This window comes from Bombina bombina, chromosome 2, assembly GCF_027579735.1.
Source record: "Bombina bombina isolate aBomBom1 chromosome 2, aBomBom1.pri, whole genome shotgun sequence".
NCBI lineage: Eukaryota > Metazoa > Chordata > Amphibia > Anura > Bombinatoridae > Bombina > Bombina bombina.
Genome location: NC_069500.1, coordinates 235,117,434 through 235,143,597, shown reverse-complemented (window position 1 = coordinate 235,143,597; position 26,164 = coordinate 235,117,434). Strand labels below are relative to the sequence as shown.

The window sequence follows — 26,164 nt, the reverse complement described above, 5'->3', positions numbered from 1 at the left end:
GAGTCTGGAAGACTTATATTTCTTGGTGTCTTTCTCATCATTTTTCCTGGCATTCTTTTAGAATACCGAGAATTTTACAGTTCCTTCAGGATGGTTTAGATAAGGGTTTGTCCGCAAGTTCTTTGAAAGGACAAATCTCTGCTCTTTCTGTTCTTTTTCACAGAAAGATTGCTATTCTTCCTGATATTCATTGTTTTGTACAAGCGTTGGTTCGTATAAAACCTGTCATTAAGTCAATTTCTCCTCCTTGGAGTTTGAATTTGGTTCTGGGAGCTCTTCAAGCTCCTCCGTTTGAACCTATGCATTCATTGGACATTAAATTACTTTCTTGGAAAGTTTTGTTCCTTTTGGCCATCTCTTCTGCCAGAAGAGTTTCTGAATTATCTGCTCTTTCTTGTGAGTCTCCTTTTCTGATTTTTCATCAGGATAAGGCGGTGTTGCGAACTTCTTTTGAATTTTTACCTAAAGTTGTGAATTCCAACAACATTAGTAGAGAAATTGTGGTTCCTTCATTATGTCCTAATCCTAAGAATTCTAAGGAGAAATCGTTGCATTCTTTGGATGTTGTTAGAGCTTTGAAATATTATGTTGAAGCTACGAAATCTTTTCGTAAGACTTCTAGTCTATTTGTTATCTTTTCCGGTTCTAGAAAAGGCCAGAAAGCTTCTGCCATTTCTTTGGCATCTTGGTTGAAATCTTTAATTCATCTTGCCTATGTTGAGTCGGGTAAAACTCCGCCTCAGAGAATTACAGCTCATTCTGCTAGGTCAGTTTCTACTTCCTGGGCGTTTAGGAATGAAGCTTCGGTTGACCAGATCTGCAAAGCAGCAACTTGGTCCTCTTTGCATACTTTTACTAAATTCTAACATTTTGATGTATTTTCTTCTTCTGAAGCAGTTTTTGGTAGAAAAGTACTTCAGGCAGCGGTTTCAGTTTGAATCTTCTGCTTATGTTTTTCGTTAAACTTTATTTTGGGTGTGGATTATTTTCAGCAGGAATTGGCTGTCTTTATTTTATCCCTCCCTCTCTAGTGACTCTTGTGTGGAAAGATCCACATCTTGGGTAGTCATTATCCCATACGTCACTAGCTCATGGACTCTTGCTAATTACATGAAAGAAAACATAATTTATGTAAGAACTTACCTGATAAATTCATTTCTTTCATATTAGCAAGAGTCCATGAGGCCCGCCCTTTTTTTGTGGTGGTTATGATTTTGTATAAAGCACAATTATTCCAATTCCTTATTTTATATGCTTTCGCACTTTTTTATCACCCCACTTCTTGGCTATTCGTTAAACTGAATTGTGGGTGTGGTGAGGGGTGTATTTATAGGCATTTTGAGGTTTGGGAAACTTTGCCCCTCCTGGTAGGAATGTATATCCCATACGTCACTAGCTCATGGACTCTTGCTAATATGAAAGAAATGAATTTATCAGGTAAGTTCTTACATAAATTATGTTTTATTTCATGGTGGTGAGAGTCCATGTGCCATTACTCATCTACCACTATGAGGAAGGAAAGATTCCCAAAGCTCTAAGAGCACTTAACCCCTCTCACCTCTTTGGTATTCCAGTCTGACATATAGCAAAAAAAGGAGAAGTAGAAAAGTAGGAAAGGAAAAAGCAGGGAAAAAGAGGTGCAAACTAGAACTGCTGTCTGACAATAAGCCAAAAAAATTAAGTAAAAATTAAACTGGGCAGTTATTGTGGACTCTCACCACCATGAAATAAATTATTTATTGGGTATACATTTTGTTTTCTTTCTCAAGATTGTGAGAGTCTGGGATCTATTACTCCTGGGAACTAATACCCAATATGAGGAGTCCGCAAGTAATTGGCCATACAAATTTGGGGAGTTGTAGATAGACTAAACAGAAGAGCCACAAACTGAGTTTGTCCTGAAAGGCAAATCGTAGGAAACTGTAGATTGTCTAGGAATAGGGAGGTAAACATCCTTCAAATTATACGTGGACATAAAATAACCCTATTGAATAAGTGGTAAAATAGTCCATATTTTTATATTTTCAAAATAAGAATTCTGAGAAACTTGTTTAAAGTCTATAATTCCAGAATAGGTCTGAAAGTTCCCTCTTTGTTGGGAACAATGGAAAGGATGGGAAAAAACACTGGCCTTGTCATAAGTTCTAGATTGAGAACTGACTGAGAAAAAGCTTTTGCTTTCACAAGGTCTTTAAGAAAATTAAACACACACCTTCCTTTAACAGGCCATGATTTGAAATGTATTCTGAAATCCTGGGAAACTATGTTTAGACCCCAGATATCCTGGACAAACTGTGAATTCTATTAATTAAACCTACAGGATTTGCAGGTGTGTCTAGTTTTATGTCAGTCATATTATTTCATTTAGCAGGCATTTAAATTAGCTAAGAGTGTTTTTCATAACAAACCAATATTCTCACACTAGAGCCTAGCGCTATCTCTCTCGGAATGTTACATTCCACCCACCCTCGATAAGCTCTGCTATGAGAACAGAAATGCAGAATTAGTGTAACCTATTTCTTAAAGGCAATACTTTTAAAGGCACATATGTGTTAAAGACATATGATATAAATATATAGTGTGTGAGGAAATACTAATTGTCTATCACTTACTGGTTTCTAGACTGACAAAAGGAACAGAAAAACACTATTTGTTCTATTTTCCCCTTAAACATGATGTTCAGAGGTAGAAAAGCTCCCTTTTCTCCAGTCACAGTCAAACTGATTGTATCAAGACTAGGACCATATTAATCTGTACTTGAAAAGGAAAGATACAAATCTATCTCTGGAAACAATGTTTTCTGACTAGGGCTTAAACTAAAAAGTCCTTCTGATCAGCACTATTAAAACATAATTCTTAACATAAATTTGAGTTATGTTAATTAAGGCAACACAAATAAGTGCATTAGATACCTTTAGAAGATTCTTACATTTTAGAAAATTGCTAACCACGGAGTCTTCAGATAAATTGTCAAATCAAAAGGCATTGCTTGCTATAAGAGCCTTTCTTTGATGAAAGGATACCAAATTCACAAACCATATAGTTACTGAAACATAATTTGTCATCTAAGGCAATATTAGTGTGTTTGGCTAGAAGAAAAATCAGATCATCAGAAAAACTCACCTTCAGAAAAACCAATCTGATGCGTCTGCGTCTAAAAATTAAATAGACATTTTCCGGTGTTCTGATCTCTCAAGATGCAGAGGAACCTGAAAAGCAAAATTAGGATGACATTCAGACTTAGAAAATGTTAGCATCATTAGAGAAGGCCTAGCTGCCACAACTACAGAATGTGAAGCTCACAAACCTTTAAATCCTGGAGCAAATTCTGAAACACTCCCTTGTATTGAGGAAACAGATGGAGGACAGATATCTTTAGAGGCAAAATCAGCATTTGAGTTGTAATCCATTCAGGAATTGAAAGATGAACGTAACAATCCTGCAAAATAAAAAAACAAAAATGAATAAGTAAGGTAGTGGGGACAGTTTAAAAATGCTCCTTGAAATACACAGACCTTCAACGATAAATGAGATCATCAAAGCCACTTTACTGTTATATAAACGAACATAACCAGATTGCAAGAAGATTGGGAGCTGTATTTCAGTATTATAGTCTAACATTTATTGTAAGTTTTGTAATGACAGATGTCAGGGAATTTTGTTCCTCTGTTTGCTTTTACACATATTGACTTAACATTTCTTTATGCATAAACCCTCAATGTTTAAAGGATTTTAGTATTATGGGTATTTAAAAAAATAAATAAATCAGGGAAGTGAATTTAAAAAGTTCACCAAGGATGTCCCAGAGCAAAAAAAGGCCACTGCATCAAAGTGTGTATTAAATTAAACAACTTTTCATTTTACTTTTATTATCAAATTTGCTTTTTTCTCTTGATATCCTTTTGTAAAATGTTATGCTCAGGAGCAACTAAGTACTACCTGGAGCCAGCTGAACACATCTGGTGAGCCAATGAAAATCGGTATATTTTTATAGCCACCAATCACCAGCTTGCTCTCAATAGTACATTACAACTCCTGAGCCTACCTTGGTATACAATTCAATAAAAAAAATTCCAAGAGAACAAAGCAAACTTGATAATATAAGTAAAGCGGGTATTTGTTTTTTAAATCATGAAGGTTTGGTTTTGACTTTACTGTACCAGTAGATGAGGCATAGCACATTCACATTAAATGTGATAGTAACCTGTCATGTCACTGGTTACTGTGTAAGGGTTTGGCTAGTTTTCTACAGCTTGCATTCTGGCCATATCATAGCGTTAGTCTAACATTAGTGGTAGTGTTTATCACAGAAAGCTAAATCATTTCTCTTTCTTTGGAATTTTTATGGATTCTGTTTTTCAAAGTTTTACGCTGCTTCATAATTAAACTTCATAAACATAGAGTTTTTAGCTTAGCTCACATTAAAACAAAAAGATAATTGTGAATGGGAAAATAATAAATGTAAATGGCACTTTTTAGCTTTACTAATCTTTATTTATTTATGGTGCATGAAAAGTGATTTCTGTAACCCCTTTTCTAAACCCTTTAAATTATTCTTGATTCAGCAGCAATTTGTCACAGGCTCCCCAAGTCTGTTTATAAACTAATCCCATTGCTCAGTGAGTGTGTCTAAGTACTAATTGGAGCTGCCATAACCGGCTCTGCAGGAAGCTAATTCTACCTTTTAATTGCCCTTATGGCAAAGAACTCCTAATAGGTTAGATAAAGCTTAGTTGTGGTTAATGTTTCAGCATATCAGCATTTTAGTTTTATCAGTATCAAATTGACTCATTTTAAACTTTTTTTGTTGTTAAAAATGTTCCTTATTAACCTGTTTAGATACACTAAGAATGAAATCCCTATTAAATGTGATTCTTAGTGTGTCTACATTTAACATGTAGGGAATCACTTCAATAAGGTAACATACAAACTTTAAAGAAGTTTCTGGGCTTGAACATTTTCTTTGGATATATGGTGACTGCCTAAAGGTGCCTTTTCTGACTGATTAAAGTGAGTAAATGTTCTCTAATATTCATTGCTGAATATCCTTTCTTATCCATGACAGCCACTTGGAAACTAAAGCGTATAGAGAATATACAGGCTCTTATTTAATCAGATATATGTTTGTAGACAGGCAGTAGTAAGTGCACATGATAATAACATCACAGGCGAACATAAGTGGAAAAGTCAGGCTGTGTCTAGGGGTGCTGTGAGTATAATTCCACCCATGGGCGGAACTACCATTGGTGCAGCGGCCCCAGGGCCAAAGTGCTGGGGGAGGACCATAGTAGCCAGTCTATACATAGGCATGTGCCAATTTGGTCATTACCTGTTTATAGATACTCAACACCATTATACTGCACTGCTTATTCATCAGTTTATAAATATATGTGATTAAAAAACGATTCTTGGCAGAACACGGAATAAAAAACCTAATAAACTTTATTAGTGGCACATATTCCAAAACTAGATTCGAAAACTCAATTAAAAACACACCTTATGCAAGAGGAAAGGATAATAGTGTAGAAACTCACAAGCACACACACACACACATATATATATATATATATACAGTATGACACATTTTTGAAAATATTTTATTATCTTCTCATGTGACAACACTGAAGAAATTACCCTTTGCTACAATGTAAATTAGTGAGTGTACAGCCTGCATAACAGTGTAAATTTACTGTCCCCTCAAAATAACAACACACAGACATTAATGTCTAAACTGTTGGCAACAAAAGTGAGTACACCCCTAAGTGGAAATGTCCAAATAGGGCCCAAAGTGTCAATATTTTGTGAGTCCACCATTATTTTCCAGCACTGCCTTAACCCTCTTGGGCATGCAGTTTACCAGAGCTTCACAGGTTGCCACTGGAATCCTCTTCCACTCCTCCATGACGACATCACGGAGCTGGTGGATGTTCAAGACCTTGCGCTCCCCCACATTCCATTTGAGGATGCCCCACAGATGCTCAATAGGGTTTAGGTCTGAAGTCATGCCTGGTCAGTCCATCACCTTTACCCTCAGCTTCTTTAGCAAGGCAGTGGTCGTCTTGGAGTTGTGTTTGTGGTCGTTATCATGTTGGAATACTGCCCTGCGGCCCAGTCTCCAAAGGGGGAGGGGATCATGCTCTGTTTCAGTATGTCACAGTACATGTTGGCATTCACTGTTGCTCCCCAGTGCCGGCAGCACTCATGCAGGCCCAGACCATGACACTCCCACCATCATGCTTGGCTGTAGGCAAGACACACTTTTCTTTGTACTCCTCACCTGGTTGCCGCCACACACGCTTGATACCATCTGAACCAAATAATTTTATCTTGGTCTCATCGAACCACAGGACATGGTTCCAGTAATCCATGTCCTTAGTCTGCTTGTCTTCAGCAAACGGTTTGCGGGCTTTCTTGTACATCATCTGTAGAAGAGGCTTCCTTCTTGGATGAGAGCCATGAAGACCAATTTGATGCAGTGTGCGGCGTGTGGTCTGAGCACTGACAGGCTGACCTCCCACCCCTTCAACCTCTGCAGCAATGCTGGCAACACTCATACATCTATTTCCCAAAGACAACCTCTGGATATGACGCTGAGCACGTGCACTCAACTTCTTTGATCGATCATGGCGAGGACTGTTCTGAGTGGAACCTGTGCTGTGAAACTGCAGTATGGTCTTGCCCACCGTGCTGCAGCTCACTTTCAGGGTCTTGGCAATATTCTTATAGCCTAGGCCATCTTTATGTAGAGCAACAATTCTTTTTTTCAGATCCTCAGAGAGTTCTTTGCCATGAGTTGCCATGTTGAACTTCCAGTGACTAGTATGAGTGTATGTGAGAGCGATAACACCAAATTTAACACACCTGCTCCCCATTCACACCTGAGACCTTGTAACACTAACAAGTCACATGACATTGGGGAGGGAAAGTGGCTAATTGGTCCCAATTTGGACATTTCCACTTAGGGGTGTACTCACTTTTGTTGCCAACGGTTTAGACATTAATGGCTGTGTGTTGTTATTTTGAGGGGACAGCAAATTTACACTGTTATACAGGCTGTACACTCACTACTTTACATTGTAGCAAAGTGTTGTTTCTTCAGTGTTGTCACATGAAAATATATAATAAATATTTACAAAAATGTGAAGGGTGTACTCACTTTGTGAGATACTGTGTATATACAGTATATATATATATATATATATATATATATATATATATATATATATATATATATATATATATATAAAAAGGGACCTGAAACCCAACATTTTTAATTCATGATTCAGACACAGCATATAATTTTAAAAAAAGATTTAAATTTAATTCTATTATCATATTTGATTTGTTCTCATGCTATTCTTTGTTGAAGAGATATCTAGATAGGAAGCGTGCACATGACTGGAACACTACATGACAGGAAATAATGCTGCCATCTAGTGCTCTTTCTAATGTATAGCATTCTTCCAATACTGCTGCCATATAGTGCTGCAGACACGTGCAAGCACCTGAACTTATCTTCTTGCTTTTCAATGAAGGATACCAAGAAAACAAAGACAATTTAATAATGGAAGTAAATTGTAAAGTTGCTTGAAATGGTATGCTCTATCTGAATCATAAAATAAAATATGTGGGTTTAATGTCCCTTTAACAGCAGTGGGAATCAAGTCTCCGTTGTGTGTTCTCTCCTTGCAGTTAAAAGTAACATTATTAATCCCAAGAGAGAATCGTTACAGCACCTTCCTACTAGAGATATAGAGAGATTTAATTTACTTGTGTGTAACCCTGAGATAGTGTAGAGAATCCGTAGGAAGACACTGAACCTCCTTGTGGTCCTTTACAACCTTTAGCAGCTGGACGTCTTACCCTTGTTACAGCTAGTTAGCCCCCAGATCTTACCATGATTTCTTGGTAGCTTTACTATAATAAGCAAGACTCTTCATTTGAAACTTGAGATATTTTTAACCATGTAACTATCTCTTGGGGGTTAATTTCATGTTGAATTTAAATGTCACTTGATGGTCAGTGATAACTCAAAAACAATGCAAGATGAACAGTGTCCCTGTCACTGCTTTCCCTCTTTATGTGTCCCGGTTTCAATTTGTAAAACTTGCTGACTAGCTAAACACTGGCTTCAGGTTGTCCATTCCACCCCATGCACCTTTACTTTGCCATTGAGCTACAAGAGTATGCCCCCAATTTCAACACAAGAAAAACTATAACTTAAAGGGATACTAAACCCAATTATTTTCTTTTGTGGTTCAGATAGAGCATGCACTTTTAAGCGACTTTCTAATTTACTCCTATTATCAATTTTTCTTTGTTCTCTTGCTATCTTTATTTTTTTTTTTTAAAGCAGGAATGTAAAGCTTAGGAGCTGATCCATTTTAGGTTAAGCACCCAAGATGGTGCTTGCTTATTGGTGGGTAAATGTAGCCTCCAATAAGCAAGCACAACCCAGGTTCTGAACCAAAAATGGGCCGGCCCCTAAGCTTTACATTCCTGCTTTTTAAATGAAGATAGCAAGAGTACAAAGAAAAAATTGATGATAGGAGTAAATTAGAAAGTTGCTTAAAATTGCATGCTCTATCTGAATTGTTAAAGAAAATAATTGGGCTTAGTGTCCCTTTAAAAAAAATATAATATTTCTTTAAATTCTGTCGTTTAGAGCTCAGCTATTGTAGCTAAATAAAACATCTGTCCGAAGAATGTTCCTTAGTGATAAATATATTCCATGTGCTAACATAACATCATGAGTTATGTTACTAATCCCACATAAACAATCCTCTATTACTACGCAGTATTAAATAAACATGGTGTTATACAGGTCAAAGCTTGGTTGGATAATCAGACTTTTATAAGTTGAGTTAAAGTCTGTTTAAGAAAAATTAATCTTGGGCATGCAATAATGTTGTTGGAATTACTACAGCACTACAAATTTAAAATCAAGTATATGATTGATTGAATAGTAGAAATGAAGAGAAACTGTGAGAGCACTGGAAGGTTTGAGACAAAGGTATTTATTCCTTCTTTATTGAATTTTTGCGTGTTTGTGTGTGTATTTACCAAGAAACTCACTGGGGTCCATTCGGCAAGTTGTACAGCCTTACTGAGAGGCTTTTTAAAGATTTAAAGTCATTGTAATCCATTTGAAAATCATAATTAAACCTTAAATAATAATAATAATAATAATTAATTAAACAGGGTATTGCTTAAACTTCACCGATATTTTGTGTTGAGAGAATTGGACCACAGTATTCCATTTTATTAGAAAACACTTTGATTAGCTTTTCACAAGATTTTTAGATTTAAATAATTTTTATAATTTTCTTAGGGGCATTAGAGTAAAAATGAATCTTACAGGGTTGAAACGAGAGAGAGCATGTGATTTTAAGAGGCTTTACAATTTACTTCTATTATCAAATTTATCTCATTCTCTTGTATCATTTGTTGAAACATTTTCTTAGGTAGGCTCAGGTGCTCGAATGCACTACTGGGAGCTAGCTGGTGATTGGTTGGTGAACACATATGTCACTTGTCATTAGTTTACCCGATGTGTTCAGGTCCCAGTAGTGCATTGCAGCTGTGTAGCTGACTTTATCTTTGCATGGGTTCAACACATAGTTATATACAAGCAATAGTGCAAAAAAAAACTTTGTCCCTTTAATTGCACGTTATAGATTGCTATGCTTACTGGCATATTAAAGTGATAGTAAATCTTAGTGTTTGTCAAACACTAGGCTTTACCAGTGCAACAAAGGCGACTTTTTATCCTGAAAGTTTTTTTTTTGCAGCATTCGCCGCGCTGAGCACCTCAGGCCTCCCGCAGCAGAACGCTATTTTTTCTATGAGGTGACGTTTCCAACTCTTAGCCAATAGCTGTGCGGGCCAGCTGGCATTATGCCAGATAGCTAGCACACTATTGGCCAAGATCACCTCACTGCTAAATAGCATTCATGACTGAAAGTCCCCTTTATTTGTTGCACTGGTAAATCCTAGAGTTTAATAAATGCTAGGATGTGCAATCACTTTAAGTAACTTTTTGTGTAAAAAATTATGCTTTTGTCCCACGCTCCATAGAGAGGCCAAAAAGCAGATCTGTAGCATAGGTTTTCAAAATGCTGCAAATTGCTTACACCAGCTACTTGATTTGCAGCATTTCCAAAACCTCTTTAGAAACATTTTTTTTTCTTTGTGTCTTCACCCAGATCACCTAAGCTGCATTCAGTGTTCTTCACAAAGCAAGCTCTTATGAAATGAAAGTTATTGTTACTAGATAGATTTTTTTTGTTCTAGGAATTAGTCTATAAAATAAACTTGATAAAAAAGCCTGTAGTGACATCATGGTGTGACACGCAGTTGTTTTGGACACACTCTATTTTGTCATAATGATCTAAAATTGATTCCAAATGTGTTTTCATGACCCCCTACTCCTTGCATGTTGGTGCACAGCCTCAATGATGTTTCTGTAGTCTCGGCTGTATTTACTGTAATTATATGCATAATGTAGCATATTATTGTCCGGATTTCCTGTTTAATCAGTACAGAGCTTCTTACAAGTGCAACAGAAAAGGGCAAACAAAATTAAGGCTTTATATACCAAAACAAGTTTGATTTGCTAATCTCCCAGCATTCCAAAGTACACAAATTTGTTCCAGCAAGTTTTCCGATGGCTTGCAGATGGGCAATGATTAATCAGAGAGCTAACTGTGAAGTAGTTTGCAATTAAACTGGAAAGCTCTGAAGCATGCTAATTGAATCAGAAAATTAGAGACACTGAGTAGTAATTGGCTATTTCTCATGCAGCAGGTGCCAGGCCACTCATCTGTGGAACAAGGTATTTAAGGCACATTAGCAGTAGTAAAAATACTTCTTGATATGGAACAGTTAGATTTTCTGCTCATTTTCACTACTGATGTCAAAACATACAGCTGTGATTTTAGGTCTTTGCAAGTCATGTTCAGTGGAATTAGAGAAGGTAAATATATGCATACCGTGAGCACGCAGAAAAAAAAGACAAAGCACCAAATTAGTTGCTACTCAGGTACTTAAATGGCAACAAATTTCAGCATATCATAAAGAGTTGTTTAGTACTAAATCATATATCAATTCTCATATTTTTGGAGCTTTATAATCGTTCAATGTTTTATACTGAAAAGGCTGTTGAAAAATGATGATAGTGTAAATCTTTTTTGTGTGTGCTGAGGAGACATACAGATGTATTAATCGTCTTCAGCACTGCGTGGGATTAGAACAAGCAATAAACACCAACTTTTATCCATATGGAAGAAACAGAAAATATCTTATTCAGCTGGATATTAGCTGGCGACATTAACAACATACAACTTGCACTGCTGTGCACTTGCTAGGTATCTAAAGGAATTGATATCATGCCTCTGCGTGAGTTTATCTCTTCTATTTAGTGCTCTGACTTTATTAAAAGGGTTCATGCTATGGAAGTATATTTGTGTCAATAGCGGACTCCATACATAGGCTGCCTATTGATAGACAATTCAGGGTACATGCTATGGAGGTATAGTTGTGTCAATAGGAGACTCTATACATTGGCTGCTTATTGATAGACAATACAGGGTACATGCTATGGAAGTATACTTGTGTCAATAGGGGACTACTTAAATAGGCTGCTTATTAATAGACAATCCAGGGTACATGCTTTGGAAGTATACTTGTGTCAATAGGGGACTCCATAAATAGGCTGCCTATTGATGGACAATCCAGGGTATATGCTATGGAAGTATACTTGAGTCAATAGAGGACTCCATACATAGGCTGCTTATTGATAGACAATACAGGGTATATGCTATGAAAGTATACTTGTTGTGTCAATAGGGGACTCCTTACATAGGCTGCCTATTGATAGACAATTCAGGGTACATGCTATGGAGGTATAGTCGTGTCAATAGGGGACTCCATACGTAGGCTACTTATTGATAGACAATCCAGGATACATGCTTTAGAAGTATACTTGTGTCAATAGGGGACTCCATACATAGGCTGCTTATTGATAGACAATCCAGGATACATGCTTTGAAAGTATACTTGTGTCAATAGGGGACTCCATACATAGGCTGCTTATTGATAGACAATCCAGGGTACATGCTATGAAAGTATGTGTCAATAGAGGACTCCATACATAGGCTGCCTATTGATAGACAATCAAGGGTATATGCTAAGGAAGTATACTTGTGTCAGTAGAGGACTCCTTACATAGGCTGCTTATTGATAGACAATCCAGGGTACATGCTATGGAAGTATACTTGTTGTGTCAATAGGGGACTCCATACATAGGCTGCCTATTGATAGACAATCCAGGGTATAGGCTATGCAAACACAAACACACAAAGGTAGGATGCTTAAGCCGACTCACGCTCTGCGACTGTGGCGTTCTTCCATTTAGACACGTGGTGGGAGTGTCGGTCACGTGCACACTGATGAGCCCCTGGATAGGCCAATGGTAGACGAACATCTACACAAAGTCCTGGCACTGAAGATCTGATCACAGTGTAGGGAAAATACAGTTCATCTTTATTGGATGTTAAAAACAGCTGGACCAAAAGAGGTAAACGAACAAGGAGATAGGAGAGCCTTAGCCCACCCGCATCATACCCGTTTTGTGCCCGTAGGCACTTGTTCAGTGGAATTTTTGCTTTTTTTGTGTGCAAAAATACTATTATGCAGTATTGCAGGGGTGGAGCTTACATTGCTTTACTTCTATTGAATAGCACATACTGTAAGTCTGTATCTGACTTCTTGGAATTTCACAGTAGCTTTTGATTCTGGTCTCCTTTTTAGGAATGTTTTTCTTTTATTTATGAGGCAAATAAATGCATTCGATTTTCATCTGATTTAAAGAGACATTAAACACATTGCTAATACAATGGGTATTGTAAAGAATCACCCCCCCCCCCCTTGAAAATAATCACATTTTGTTGCTTTGCAGCCTGAAATAAAGACAGACATAGTTTTTGTTTATCATATTGTAATTACTCAGTGCAACTTACAACATCCAAGTGAAAGATATAACACCAACATGTCAGGCAGAAATAAAGACATTTGAAAAACCGTATCACTGAGTTGGAAAAAGGATCACCCCCTCCAAAAATTACTTGTAAACTCAATCAGGTGTAGCTAATCACCTTCTCAACCACACACACAAAGCCATTTGACATTCAACTGTGATCTGGGCATTTTGATAATCTCAGCATGAAAAGACCTTTCCTGGAGCATCTCAGTCCCTGGTAGTGCAACTGAAGCAAACAATCAACTGTGCGTGTCAAGGCACTGTCAAAAGATCTCCGGGATAATGTTGTGGACAGGCAAAAGTCAGGAGATGGATACAAGAAAATATCAAAGGCTTTATCAATGCCTTGAAGCACAGTGAAGTCTATTATTAAGAAGTGGAAGGTATTTGGTACAACACAGACCCTATCTGGATCAGGACGTTGCTCCAAGCTGGATGAAAGAGCCAGGAGGAAACTGGTCTGAGAGGCTACCAAGAGGCCCACAGGAACTCTGAAGCAGTTGCAGGAATTTATGACAAAGAGTGGCTTATATGGGAGGGTTGAGAGAAAATAGCCACTCCTTAAGAAAGACCACATGCAGTCACAACTGAGCTTCGCCATAACAGAGCTAGAAGATTCTGAGCCCACATGGAAAAGGTGTTATGGTCAGATGAGACTAAAATTGAATTATTTGGCCTCAACACCAAACGATATGTCTGGAGGAAATCCAATACAGCTCACCATCCAAATTACACCATACCTACAGTAAAGCATGGAGGTAGTAATATCCTGTGTTGGAGTTGTTTCTCTGCAGCAGGCACTAAAGCACTAGTCAGGATAGAAGGAATAATGGATGGGGAAAAACACCATCAAATTATTGAAGAAAATCTGCTGCCCTCTGCCAGGAAGTTGTCAATGGGAAGAAGGTTTACCTTCCAACATGACAATGACCCAAAGCACACAGCAAAATTCACCACACAGTGGTTAAAGGAGAAAAGGGTAAATGTCCTTGCATGGCCTAGTCAGAGTACAGACTTAAACCCTATTAAATATCTGTGGCATGACTGAAAAATGATCTAAATTGTAAGTTCCCACGGGAATAGGGCCCTCAATTCCCCCTGTATCTGTCTGTAAAATGTTGTCTTTTATTGTATTATTTCTCCATTGTACTTCTATCCTTGTACCCATGGGCAGCGCTGTTGTCGCTTTATAAATAAAGAATAATAATAATAAAATAATAAAAAACTGCAGTCCACAGGTCACCATCAAACGTAACGGAACTGGAACAGTTCTGCAAAGAAGAGTGGGCAAATATTGCACAGTCTAGATGTGCAAAGTTAGTAGAGACATATCCCAATAGACTAAAGGCTCTAATTAAAGCAAAAGGGGGTTCAACAAAATGAACAGTGATCCTGTTTTTGAATTGTCTTTATTTTTGGCTGACATGTTGGTGTTATATCTTTTACTTGGAAGTTATAAGTTGCACTAAGTAATTACAACTGGATAAACAAAAACTGTGTCTTTATTTCAGGCTGCAAAGCAACAAAATGTGATTATTTTCAAGGGGGTGATTCTTTTCAATACCCACTGTAAAGTGAGTCACACACGAAATGAGAGAACATGCCAAAATATTTTATTTTTATTTTTTATGAATAATTAAAAAATGTAATTAATAGTCCATTAATAAGCCTCATAGAGGACAAAATTGCACTAAAGCTTTCAATTTTTTTTTATCTAACCCCATAATATGCTGATAGCTCAGTGCAGGAAATCTTTTTTTTAATCTAGCCCTTATTGGTCACATTTAAAAGAGATTTTTTTTATATATATATATATATATATATATATATATATATATATATATATATATATAATATATATATATATATTTTATATATATATGTGTGTGTGTGTGGATTTTTTATTTTATTCGAAGACACATCCTTAGGATGTGACCAACCCGCCATATAAAAATAAGTTTGGGCAACCCTGGAAAATTGTGTAAGAAGTATTTTTGCTAACTTAAGTGTATAGCAAATGTGACATGCACTAAGATATCACTTATTCTGTGTATGTAACTCCTCCTCTAGTACATGCAGGTAAGCCACATGCACTTGGTTTTTATGCTTGAGTATGCTCAGAGTGCTGATAACATAATATGGGCTTGATTAGAAGTGAGGCGCCAACAGTTGTGCGCTAGTGCAATCACCCTTTATGCTTCAATCTTTACCGCAATCTCAGAACTGTGGTTAACTGTTTTCCAAAACAAAAAAGTTGCAAAAAACACTTCAAAAATGTATCACAAAGCACAGTTACACTCATATTAACACTGATTAAAAAAAAAAAATATTGCACAAAAAAGTTATAAGGGTTCTAAGATATGAGATCTCGGGTGTTAGAAAAAAAGGCAGGCAAATGGCTTTAACATTGAGACACATACATATACATTGCTAAATATGTATTTGTGTATATGTATATCCTATATGTATTTTGTGTATATGAACTCCTACTATTCTGCCCTTAATCTCTATAAGCAACATTACTTTTCTACTCTTATCTCTAATCTTTCTTCAAACCCAAAACGTCTGTTCTCCACTTTCAATACTCTTCTCCGCCCACCCCCACCTCCTAATACAACTTCTCTGTCAGCTGAAGACTTTTCCAGCCACTTCAATAACAAAATTGACTCCATCAGAAACAAAATCAGCTCTCAACATAATTCCATTCTCTCACCCCCTCAAACGCTCGCAACCAACCACAACCCACATAGCCATAAACTTAGCTCTTTCTCCCCTGTTACTGAGGAATAAGTTTTGCCACTTATACTGCGCTCTCTCCCTACTACCTGTTCCCTTGACCCTATCCCTTCACAGCTACTCGCCTCCCTCTCTTCTACCCTTACCCCTATACTCACACACATTTTCAACCTCTCCCTCAGCACCGGTATATTTCCCTCATCTCTGAAACATACACTGGTCACACCTATCCTCAAAAAACCTTCCCTTGATCCAACCTCCCCATCCAACTACTGCCCTATTTCCCTCCTCCCTCTTACCTCAAAGCTTCTTGAAAAACTAGTGTATGCACGCCTATCCCATTTTGTTACATTAAACTCCCTCCTTGACTAACTGCAATCTGGATTTCATCCCCATCACTCCACAGAGATAGCAATCATTAAGTTTACCAACGACCTACTTACAGCAAAATCAAAAGGCCACTTCTCTCTGCTTATCCTCCTTGATCTGTCCGCAGCCTTTGATACTGTTGACCACCCTCTTTTGCTCCAAACCCTCCAATACTTCTGCATCTGTGACACAGCCCTCTCGTGGTTCTCTTCCTTCCTGTCAAACCGTACCTTTAATGTAACCTTCTCTAGGGCCTCCTCTGCCCCGTCACCACTGTGGGGGTACCGCAAGGCTCTGTTCTCGGTCCCCTACTCTTCTCAATCTACATGTCATCATTAGGTTCCCTAATAAAGTCCCACGGTTTCCAATATCATTTGTATGCCGACGACACCCAAATCTACTTCTCTGCACCAGACCTATCTCCTTCCTTGCTAACCCGTGCCACTAACTGTCTTGCCCACATCTCTTCCTGGATGTCCTCTCACTACCTCAAGCTAAATTTCTCCAAAACTGAGCTTATTTTCCCCACTTCTTCCAAAATCTCCACCCCCAATCTCTCTATAACTGTAGACAACTCCATCATTATCCCTACCCCACATTCCCGATGTCTCGGGGTCACATTTGACTCAGATATTTTTTTTTTTAACTCCTCACATTTTTCCTTGGCTAAAGCCTGCCACTTCCACCTTAAAAACATCTCTAAAATTAGACATTTCCTTACACAAGTCACAACTAAGATTTTAATCCACTCTCTCATCCTTTCCCACCTAGATTACTGCAACTCTGTCCTCTCTGGTCTGCCCAGCTGCCACCTAGCTCCTTTACATTCCATAATGAATGCCTCTGCTAGGCTTATCTTCCTTACACGTCGCTCTTCACTTGCTGCACCTCTCTGCCAATCCCTTCACTGGCTTCCTCTTGCCTCTAGGATTAAACACAAAATTCTCACTATGGCATACAAAGCCCTCAACTGCACTGCTCCCCTCCTATATGTCAGACCTTGTCTCTAGACACTCTCCCTCTCATCCCCTTCGCTCTGCTCATGACCTCCTACTCTCCTCCTCTCTTGTTACCTCATCACACTCCCGTTTACAAGACTTCTCCAGACTGGCTCCCATCTTGTGAAACTCTCTGCCTTGCTCCACAAGACTCTCCCGTAGTTTTAAAAGCTTCAAGCGCTCCCTAAAGACTCTACTGTTCAGGGATGCATACAACCTACACTCACCTTTCTTTATACCAGTTCCACTCCTCTATTGCTATCCCCTGAACCCCCTTAGCATGTATGCCTAAGAGTCCAGCTGTTTGAAGATCACCTTCTTAAGAGCTGACTACAACAGTGCGACTCTTGGCACGGCCCTCTACCTATTTGTTCCCTATAATTGTTTTGTTGTACTCTGCCTTTGTTTATAGTGCTGCGGAATCTGTTGACGCTCTACAAATAACCAATAATAATAATAAAATATATTTTAATGTATTTATATGTGTATCTATGTATTTACAGTCATATATACACATATAAAAACATTAATATAGTTGGATCAGACGGAGCTTCGGTGGGCCACGAGGGGTACGTGTGCTCTTCAGCTGCGTGGCTCAGTGGTGAAGGGGCGAACATCCGCCATCTTGGGCCCAGGTGCCTCTACCTAGGCAGCTTCTGGCGGGACGTGTAGCTGAAGGGTGGTGTCCTGAATAATCGCTGCAAGCCAGTCCGCGCATATTTGACACACACCGCTAGCCCTGTACAGCATTCCGGATGAAGAAAGAGTTGGTGACATTGGTGGTTCCTCCCGGTCTCTGAGTAGGCCTTACCCACGTGGGAGATTCAGGTACTGGTCCCCTGCTGTATTATATATATAAGTGTTTTTGCCGCCACATAACTATACATTTGTGCACTAAATAGTCTTTCTGAGGCACATTATACCTTTTCTGAATTTGGGGTCCCCCCACCCCTCCTCCTCCCAGTTACACAGGATACCCTTATTAACATAGACTGCCGACAGATTGCTGATACTGCCTGATTTGCTTGGGTGTCCTGGGATAACTATTTTTGAACTTGTGGAAGTACATTACTTTATTTCTTTGGGGGAGAGGTGCTCCAGGAACTGTTTGTGGGCATGCACCTAACTAGATCAGCAGCTTTACTTTAACCTTCTACAGACATAAGTTCCACACAAGGTGTAATAGGGACATTGCCCCTTGAGCTCTAAGGCAGCTTCGCTGAAGCTGCTACCTGCTGTGTGCAGTTCCAATAATTTTCCTTTGGTCCTCTGAAGTCAAACTGTTTATAGGCCCTCATCGTTGGGCTATGCAGTAAAGTATGTGCATGGACTTTGAATCTTTTATTTAGTATAGTCCACCCTGGCTGCTGCGTCAGCATATGTGCCTCTGTGGTTAGTACCCGGAGTGTAGTGCTTTTCTAGTTGAATGTAAAACTTTTAATGGTTAATCTGCTGTATTTTTTATTTTCAGGTACTGTGTATGCACCATAATCCACGCAGATATAACTTCCTGACACACATAATACACATTGGGCCTCAGGCCTTATATAAGGTCACGATATGGCCCAGTAGCTCACCCAATACAGGTGTTCCACTTCTTTAGGCACAATAAGATATTTTAGGCATAGTTGCTGTAATATTTGAAGTACATTTGAATAACTAAAAGTTTCCTTCTCAAGGTCTTGGTTTGCCCTCTCCCCCCTTTCCTGCCAGGCTGTAACTGGTGGGTCATACCCCTTTTCCCACAAATAAGTTTTAGGCCCCAAACTTTTATAAGCACCTCCTTGCACTTATTCCCTTTAACTCAAGTCTCTGAGATTATAACTATACCCCTAGCATATCGTACTTAGGGGTTCTCCCCTCTCCAGGAGTTTTAAGCCGACTTCTGGCCTATAGTTTATTACCGATTCGCCCTATGCTTACAGCTTATTAACCTACATTTGCATTACATCAATCCATACATTGCACATTTGAGTGGGCCTACTCTCTAGGGGGCATTGATTGCGTGTCCTGTGGTAAGGGACTGGTTCTCCTGGCTCCCCCTCGCGCCTCCCCCTTTCCAGCCCAGCTTGTTTGGGTTGGTCACGTCCTCTGCCCTTTTACCCTTCCTTTTGGTCGTATCCCCCTCCCTGAGGTGCGTGTGGGTCCCTGGGGTCCCCTTAATTTGTTTGAGTTGCTCTGCAAAGCCGAATTCCTCTGAGCTGATTGCTCAGTATTAAGCCATCATGTTCTAGGTGTAGACATCATAGGTGGGTTGTGCCTCGCCCCGCTCTCTCTCTCTCTAGCATTATTTTGTTAAATTAATCAGCCTTGGATGTTGTAATAATTTGGATGTCCGGTTTATTGCTCTAACAGTTTTTTACAGGTTCCAGAGTGGTCAGGGTGGGTCCTACTATAAGTCTGCCAGAGCTTACTAAGGTATTAATCATGCCGCATGCATCTAGAAGGAACCCCAGAACTCCTGCAGCAATTAAGAAGACAGTGCTGGATCATTTCTCTCAACCCCATAAGGAACCTCATCCTTTGCGGAAGGAAGTAAGCGACCCAGAGTCGCAAGATGAGGGTTCTCAATCGAGCTCTCAATCAGGTGCCCACTTAAATCACTACATTACGGAGAGCACATTACAGAAGATGCTTGCAGCTCAAACTAAATCCATCACAGCCGAGATCCAGCGGAGCTCAGCAGAACTCAGGAAAGACATAGCCGAAATTGGCGACAGGGTTGACACCCTGGAGAGGCAACATGACGACCTAGCTACAGATAACTCAAATCTGCTATCATACGCCAAAAATTTGGCAGAACAGATCTTTCAGCTTGAATTAAAACTGGCCGATGTGGAGGATAGGGCCAGAAGAAACAATGTCCGGTTCAGAGGCATACCTGAGTCTGTAACGCCAGGTGATCTACAAGAATTTCTCATATCCCTCTTCACTGCTCTATTAGGCCCCTTGGAGCGTGATAACCATGCAATGGAGTGGGCCCACAGGGCCCTCAGGCCGAGGTCAATGCCATCCGACAGGCATTCCCCACTAAACTAATTGTGACAAAAGACAATCACAATCACAAGACAATGTTGTTTCTTCTCCCTCCGTGGGCAGCACTCTTTTGGCTAATTGGGGCCTTCAAGCTGCAGCGGAACCCCAGACGGTTGTCCGCTCTAAGCTACGAGTTACGGCTCCAGCATGGTCCGTCAAGGAGCAGAGGCCTAAGTGCCAAAAACCCAACCCCCCTGACCACACCTTGAGGCCTCAAGCCTTACCTACCTGATATCCTAATGTTATATCTAATCATCTGTTAATTGGTTCATGTTGGTATACTGTATTTGTTTGCAAACGTTTCTGTTCAACTGCTGTATATAATACAATTTAATCAGATCCTAGCTGGACTGCTGTATATAGAGAATGTTTATATTTATTTGGAGTGCTTAATATGGTATGTGCAGTGGTCTAGCTGAGTGAGTTGTTAATTACCTTGTATACCCCTAGAGAGTGGGGCTATGCATTCATTAGTCCTACCTTGCTAGTTCGGTTTGACTCCCCCCCAGACTTTGGAACCCGCGTTTGGGTTTTACATAGGTGGACTACTTCCACCAGTCCCCTTCCTTGACCCTCTTCCTTGTACCCAACTCCCTCTTTGCTAACTCTCCCTTACCCTTAGCCCCTAATTGACTTTAGTTCACAAATGACCTCCCTTAGATTCCTGACACACAATGTCAGGGGCCTAAACACCTTTGGTAAACAGAGTCTACTTTCCAGAACCCTACGCTTTCATAAAGCGGATGTGGCCTTCCTCCAGGAAACACATCTGCTGGCTGAATCCTCCCCTGGGCCATTATGCCGAGACTATCCTGTTGTAGAGGCTGCCTCCTTTTCCAAGAAGGCTAGAGGTGTAGCTATTCTGATTCATAAAAGAGTGGCCTATGAGCCTCTCCAGGTAATTAAAGATCCGCAGGCGAGGTACCTTATCTTGGTATGTAACCTTGACCACGTCACCTACACCTTAGTATCTATTTACTTGCCCAATACCCTCCAGCCCAGATATTTATAGAAAATCTTACACAAAGTGGATCAGGCTAGGCAAGGCAGGGTGATTTTGGCAGGTCATTTGAACATGGTGTGGGATGGCGGACTTGATAGAAAGACGAGATTGCCTAGAAAGAGACTCTCTGGCCCAGATGTGACGAGCCGTAGATTTCGTGAACTTATGTCTCCGTTTAATTTTTTGGATGTTTGGAGATCCCTACACCCCCTGGACAGGGACTTCACCCATTTTTCTATTCCCCACTCTACATTTTCCAGACCCAATTACTTTTTTGCCATCCAGACTCCCTAGACCTTATACACTCCACAAAGATTTGTGCTTGTCCATGCTCAGACCATGATCTGGTCATAATGTATCTTGAATCAAAGAATACTGTCAGACCCAGACCTAACTGGAAGCTACCTCACAATCTTCTGTCAGACATTTCCTTCAGAGAGGAAATTAGGAAGGAAATAAACTTTACTCTCCACATTAATGACACCCCTGAGATTCGTGACAACGTGGTGTGGGGGGCCTTTAAGGCTACCATTAGAGGTCTCTTTATTCGAAAACAGGCTCATTTGAGAAAACAAGCAAGTCTTTTCCTATCCCATGCTCACTGTAAGCTTAGGGAGCTTGAGTCACAGAGATGCACCTCAGATAACTCAAACACTGAGGAGGAGGCTAGAGACTTGAGAAGGCACATATGTTACTTAGAATATATTAAGACTCAAAATAATCTCCTTAGGTTGAAGCAACTCTTATATTCTAAGGGTAACAAAGCGGATACACTTCTAGCCAATAAATTAAGACACCGTACCAGTGCATCCCATATCCACGAGATCAAACAAGGTACTCAGACTTTTAGACTTCCATCCCATATAGGTCAGCAGTTCAATGAGTATTATTTTGCTCTCTATAACATTCAAAACAACGCTGCGTTCCGGCCGACCCCGTCAGAAGCTATAGGCCCTTTTTTATGCTCCCTAAAACTACCCGCCTTAGATGAGGTCAATATAGAAAACATAGACGTCCCGATTACATTCCAAGAGGTCAAACATGTTATTAAGAACCTAAAATCCCTCAAGGCTCCAGGACCTGATGGTTTCACCGCAATCTTCTATAAGACATATCTACAGGAGATTGCACCCATCTTGACCAGATTTTACAGTTTGGCTATGGACGAGGGCAAATTTCGTGGTGAGTTTCTTGAGGCCTCCATCATTACAATTCTCAAGCCCAACAAGGACCCAACCCTTTGCACTAGCTACAGACCCATATCCCTGATTAACACCAATGTTAAAATATATGCAAAGATCCTGGCCAATAGACTCGCAAAACTTCTCCCTGCGCTCATTAATCCGGACCAGGTGGGTTTTATCCCTATAAGGGAAGGCCCTGATAACACTAGGAGACTCCTCAACATCCTCCTTGAAGCCAAAAGACTTAATAGGCCAATAGCTGTGCTTTCTCTCGACGCTGAGAAAGCGTTTGACCGGGTTCGGTGGGAATATCTATGGGAGGTACTAGAGACCTTCCGCTTCCCGACACACATTTTACAAGCAGTGCGTACTTTGTATTCGGCCCCCACGGCCTCGGTTAGGGGCTTGGGGTTCCACTCCGCCTCCTTTGCTATCTCAAACGGCACCCGGCAAGGCTGCCCTCTTTCACCCATCCTATTCGCGCTCGCCATAGAACCTTTAGCTGCTGCCATTAGAGCAGATAGAGATATCTCAGGAGTCACTCTCCATGGTACAGTACATAAGGTGGCTCTGTTTGCAGATGACACCACTATATTCTCTTCAAACCCCTTGCGAGAGATCCCTAGGCTTTTATCCTTATTAGACACCTTCAGCGACCTCTCTTATTATAGACTAAATCAAAACAAATCGGAAATCTACACGTATGGTATCTCAGAGAACATTTCTAGGACCCTACGAGATAAATATAATTTTGTTATTAATAATGCATATATCTCCCATTTAGGAGTTAAGTTGTCTAATTCCATTCCTAACTTAATAGCGGATAACTATAAGGCCCTCCTGACTGAACTGCATACTTTGACCAAGCAGTGGAACTATAGATGTATCTCCTGACTGGGTATAGCAGGCCTTAAAATGAGCTATCTCCCCAAACTAACGTACATTATAAGGTGCCTACCCGTCAGAGTGCCTAGATCCCTCCTCATCCAGTTCCAAAGTGCATGCACCAAATACATATGGCAGAATAAACCCCCCAGAGTCGCTCATAAACTTCTACAGTACCCCAGAATGCATGGTGGGGTGGCTTCTCCATCTATTTCCAGGTACTATGAGGCTGCCATGCTCACGCACATTTCCCAGTGGGGGGTAAAGGACTCTGATAGTAAGTGGAGGTCGATTGAACAGGCCTCCCTGCCTTTTGACCTCACCCTGAGGGATTTGATATGGACTCCTCCACATTGCAGGAGATCCCTCGCAATAGAGAATCAGTTGGTTCGGGAATGCCTAGCGATTTGGGAGCAGCTGAGACATTATCCTCAGGTGGCCCCTCATCCGTCCCCTATCACTGCCATTACTGGCCTCCTCTCTGGCCTCCCCGACTCTCACCCAACCGCATGGCTGAGACTGGGCGTCTCGCGAGTGGCAGACCTCTGGTCGTCGTCCACTCGTGATTCATTTGTCCCTTTCGATTTAATAGGGGGCTCCTCGCCCTCTCCACCTTACATGAACTTTGAATATGTCAGGGTCATCAGCTTTTTGACAAGCTGGGGATTCAAGCCGTCTCTTTCTTGTCCATTAACCATCTGGGAGTCCAGATGGCAGCAGGGGTTGAGATTGGGAAAGCCCTTATCTCTTTATTACTCTATCATGGAAGGTGCGGGTCCGGTAAATAAAGCAATACATATCCTTAAATGGGAGCAGAAGCTTGAGTTTACTGCCCCCGCTAAAGAATGGCACCGTACATTACTTCTCACGAATAAAACCCTTCATTGCGTTACTATGTATGAGACTTATATTAAAATGCTCACACAATGGTACTATGTTCCTGCTAGACTTGCTGCAATCTTCCCTGGGGCATCTCCTACTTGTTGGAGGGATTGCGCAAGGATAGGTGACATGACCCATATTTGGTGGAGCTGTCCCAAACTGAGGCCCCTCTGGAGTAAGTGCTTTACCACACTTGTGAACATGGGTATCTCTCTCCCCAGAACCCCGGAAACTGCCCTATTCCACGTAGGTACTTACAAATTACCTAGACACTACGCTTCACTATGTATATACCTTTTTTCAGCTGTTAAGCTTACATTGCCAGAGCCTGGAAGAGAGCTAGCCCCCCTCTTGGTCTGACATTATTCTAACCCTGGCTTACATTTACTCTATGGAGAAAAATATTTATTATACTATGGGTAGAGTTGACTTCTTTGAATTAATTTGGGAAGAATGGAAGAATAGTTTCGACACTTTGTGGCTCCCTAGCTTTGAGACCTAAGATAACCTCTCTCTTCCCTGTAGGAATAGTCCACTGTCCCACGCCTATTCCGCTAAGCCTGGAGTCCCTACTGGGTTCCTAACCTTCGCCCTAGGTCCTGTTCCCCTCCCTCCTTTCCAGGTGTTCCCCTTCCCCTCCCTTTCCTATTCACATCAGATTATTGGGAACGACTTTGATAACCCCCATACTGGAGACAGGGGTAGTGTATGTATGTTTATTTGACTTACACATTGTATTTCCTTAAGTTTCCACTGTTTATGTTATGATGTTGAAATTGTACGCATTGGTCGTACTACTGCTGTACTTGCTTATTTTATTTGAAAATCTAATAAAAATCTTTTTTAAAAACAAAACAAAACATTAATATATATGTACACATATATTGACATATATAAAAAAGTGCATTTTATTCATTTGTCATTAAATAGATGAAAACATGATCAAACATATTTATGCAATATTCTTATTTTATAAAGATTTTAACTAAGTATTTACTGTAAATATTTCACATTTTCTAATGCGAATATGCTATTTTGTTTGTGCGATGGGTGTTTTTTTTTTTCAACAATTTTTTTCTTCATTGACTTCTATGGAGAAGGCGAAAATGCGATGGAGATCTGTGTTTTTTCCACTTTTTTTTCTTCGTTGATTTCTATGTGGGAATACATGCACATGAAAACTTAGGTTTTTTGCACTGTTCGGGTTAATGGTTGTGGAAAATAAAAAAAAAATTGGAATTTGAAATACAAACGCAACCGGACAAGTGCAAAAATTTAAATCCTAGCAGAGTTTTCGCGATTGCGGGAAAAAAAGATAATGCACCACTTGTAATCTAGCCCTCTGTGTCCTCACATCAGGTACTCACCTCATCGGTGCGCATTATGCATTTCAAATTTAACTTTTAAATCCCGTAAAGAATACACTATTCAAAAGCTGATATGCAGGGCATTTATCCACAAACTTAGGGATAGGAAGGTCAAAATTAAACTTGCATGATTCGAATAGAGCACCTAATTTTAAGACACTTTTAAATTCACTTCTATTTTCAAATGTGGTTCGTTCTCTTGGTATCCACCGTTAAAAAAGTATACGCCCATATCCTATGCTAGTGGGAGCTAGCTGTGGATTGGTGCCTGCACACATTTGTCTCTTGTGATTTGCTAACTAGATGTGTTCAGCTAGCTGCCAGTAGTGCAATGTTGTTTCTTCAGCAAAGGATAACAACAGAATGAAGCAAGTTTGATAATATAAGTAAATTGCAAAGTTGTTTAAAATTGTATGTTCTATCTAAATCATGAAATAAACTTTTGGGGTTTTCTGTCCCTTTAAGTTGGACCCATTTGGAAATAAAATGTACTCAAAAGTGCAGGTGTTAATAATATCACTCAGTAGATAACTGTTGGAAATAGGAGTTTTAAAGTGAGCAGCATAAATTATAGATTGTAAACAGAGTATGGGGGATATGTAGTAACTGAGCCTAATTTAAATGAAGGCTGGGATTTTCTCAGCAGATGATTATGTGCCTTCATT

General features: G+C 39.9%; 1 protein-coding gene across 1 annotated transcript in view; it reads left to right on the top strand.

Annotated features, from left to right (window-relative positions):
* Window positions 1–26,164, top strand: part of FAM172A (family with sequence similarity 172 member A) — a 1,196,638-nt gene that overhangs the window by 1,000,973 nt on the left and 169,501 nt on the right. The window lies entirely within an intron of this gene.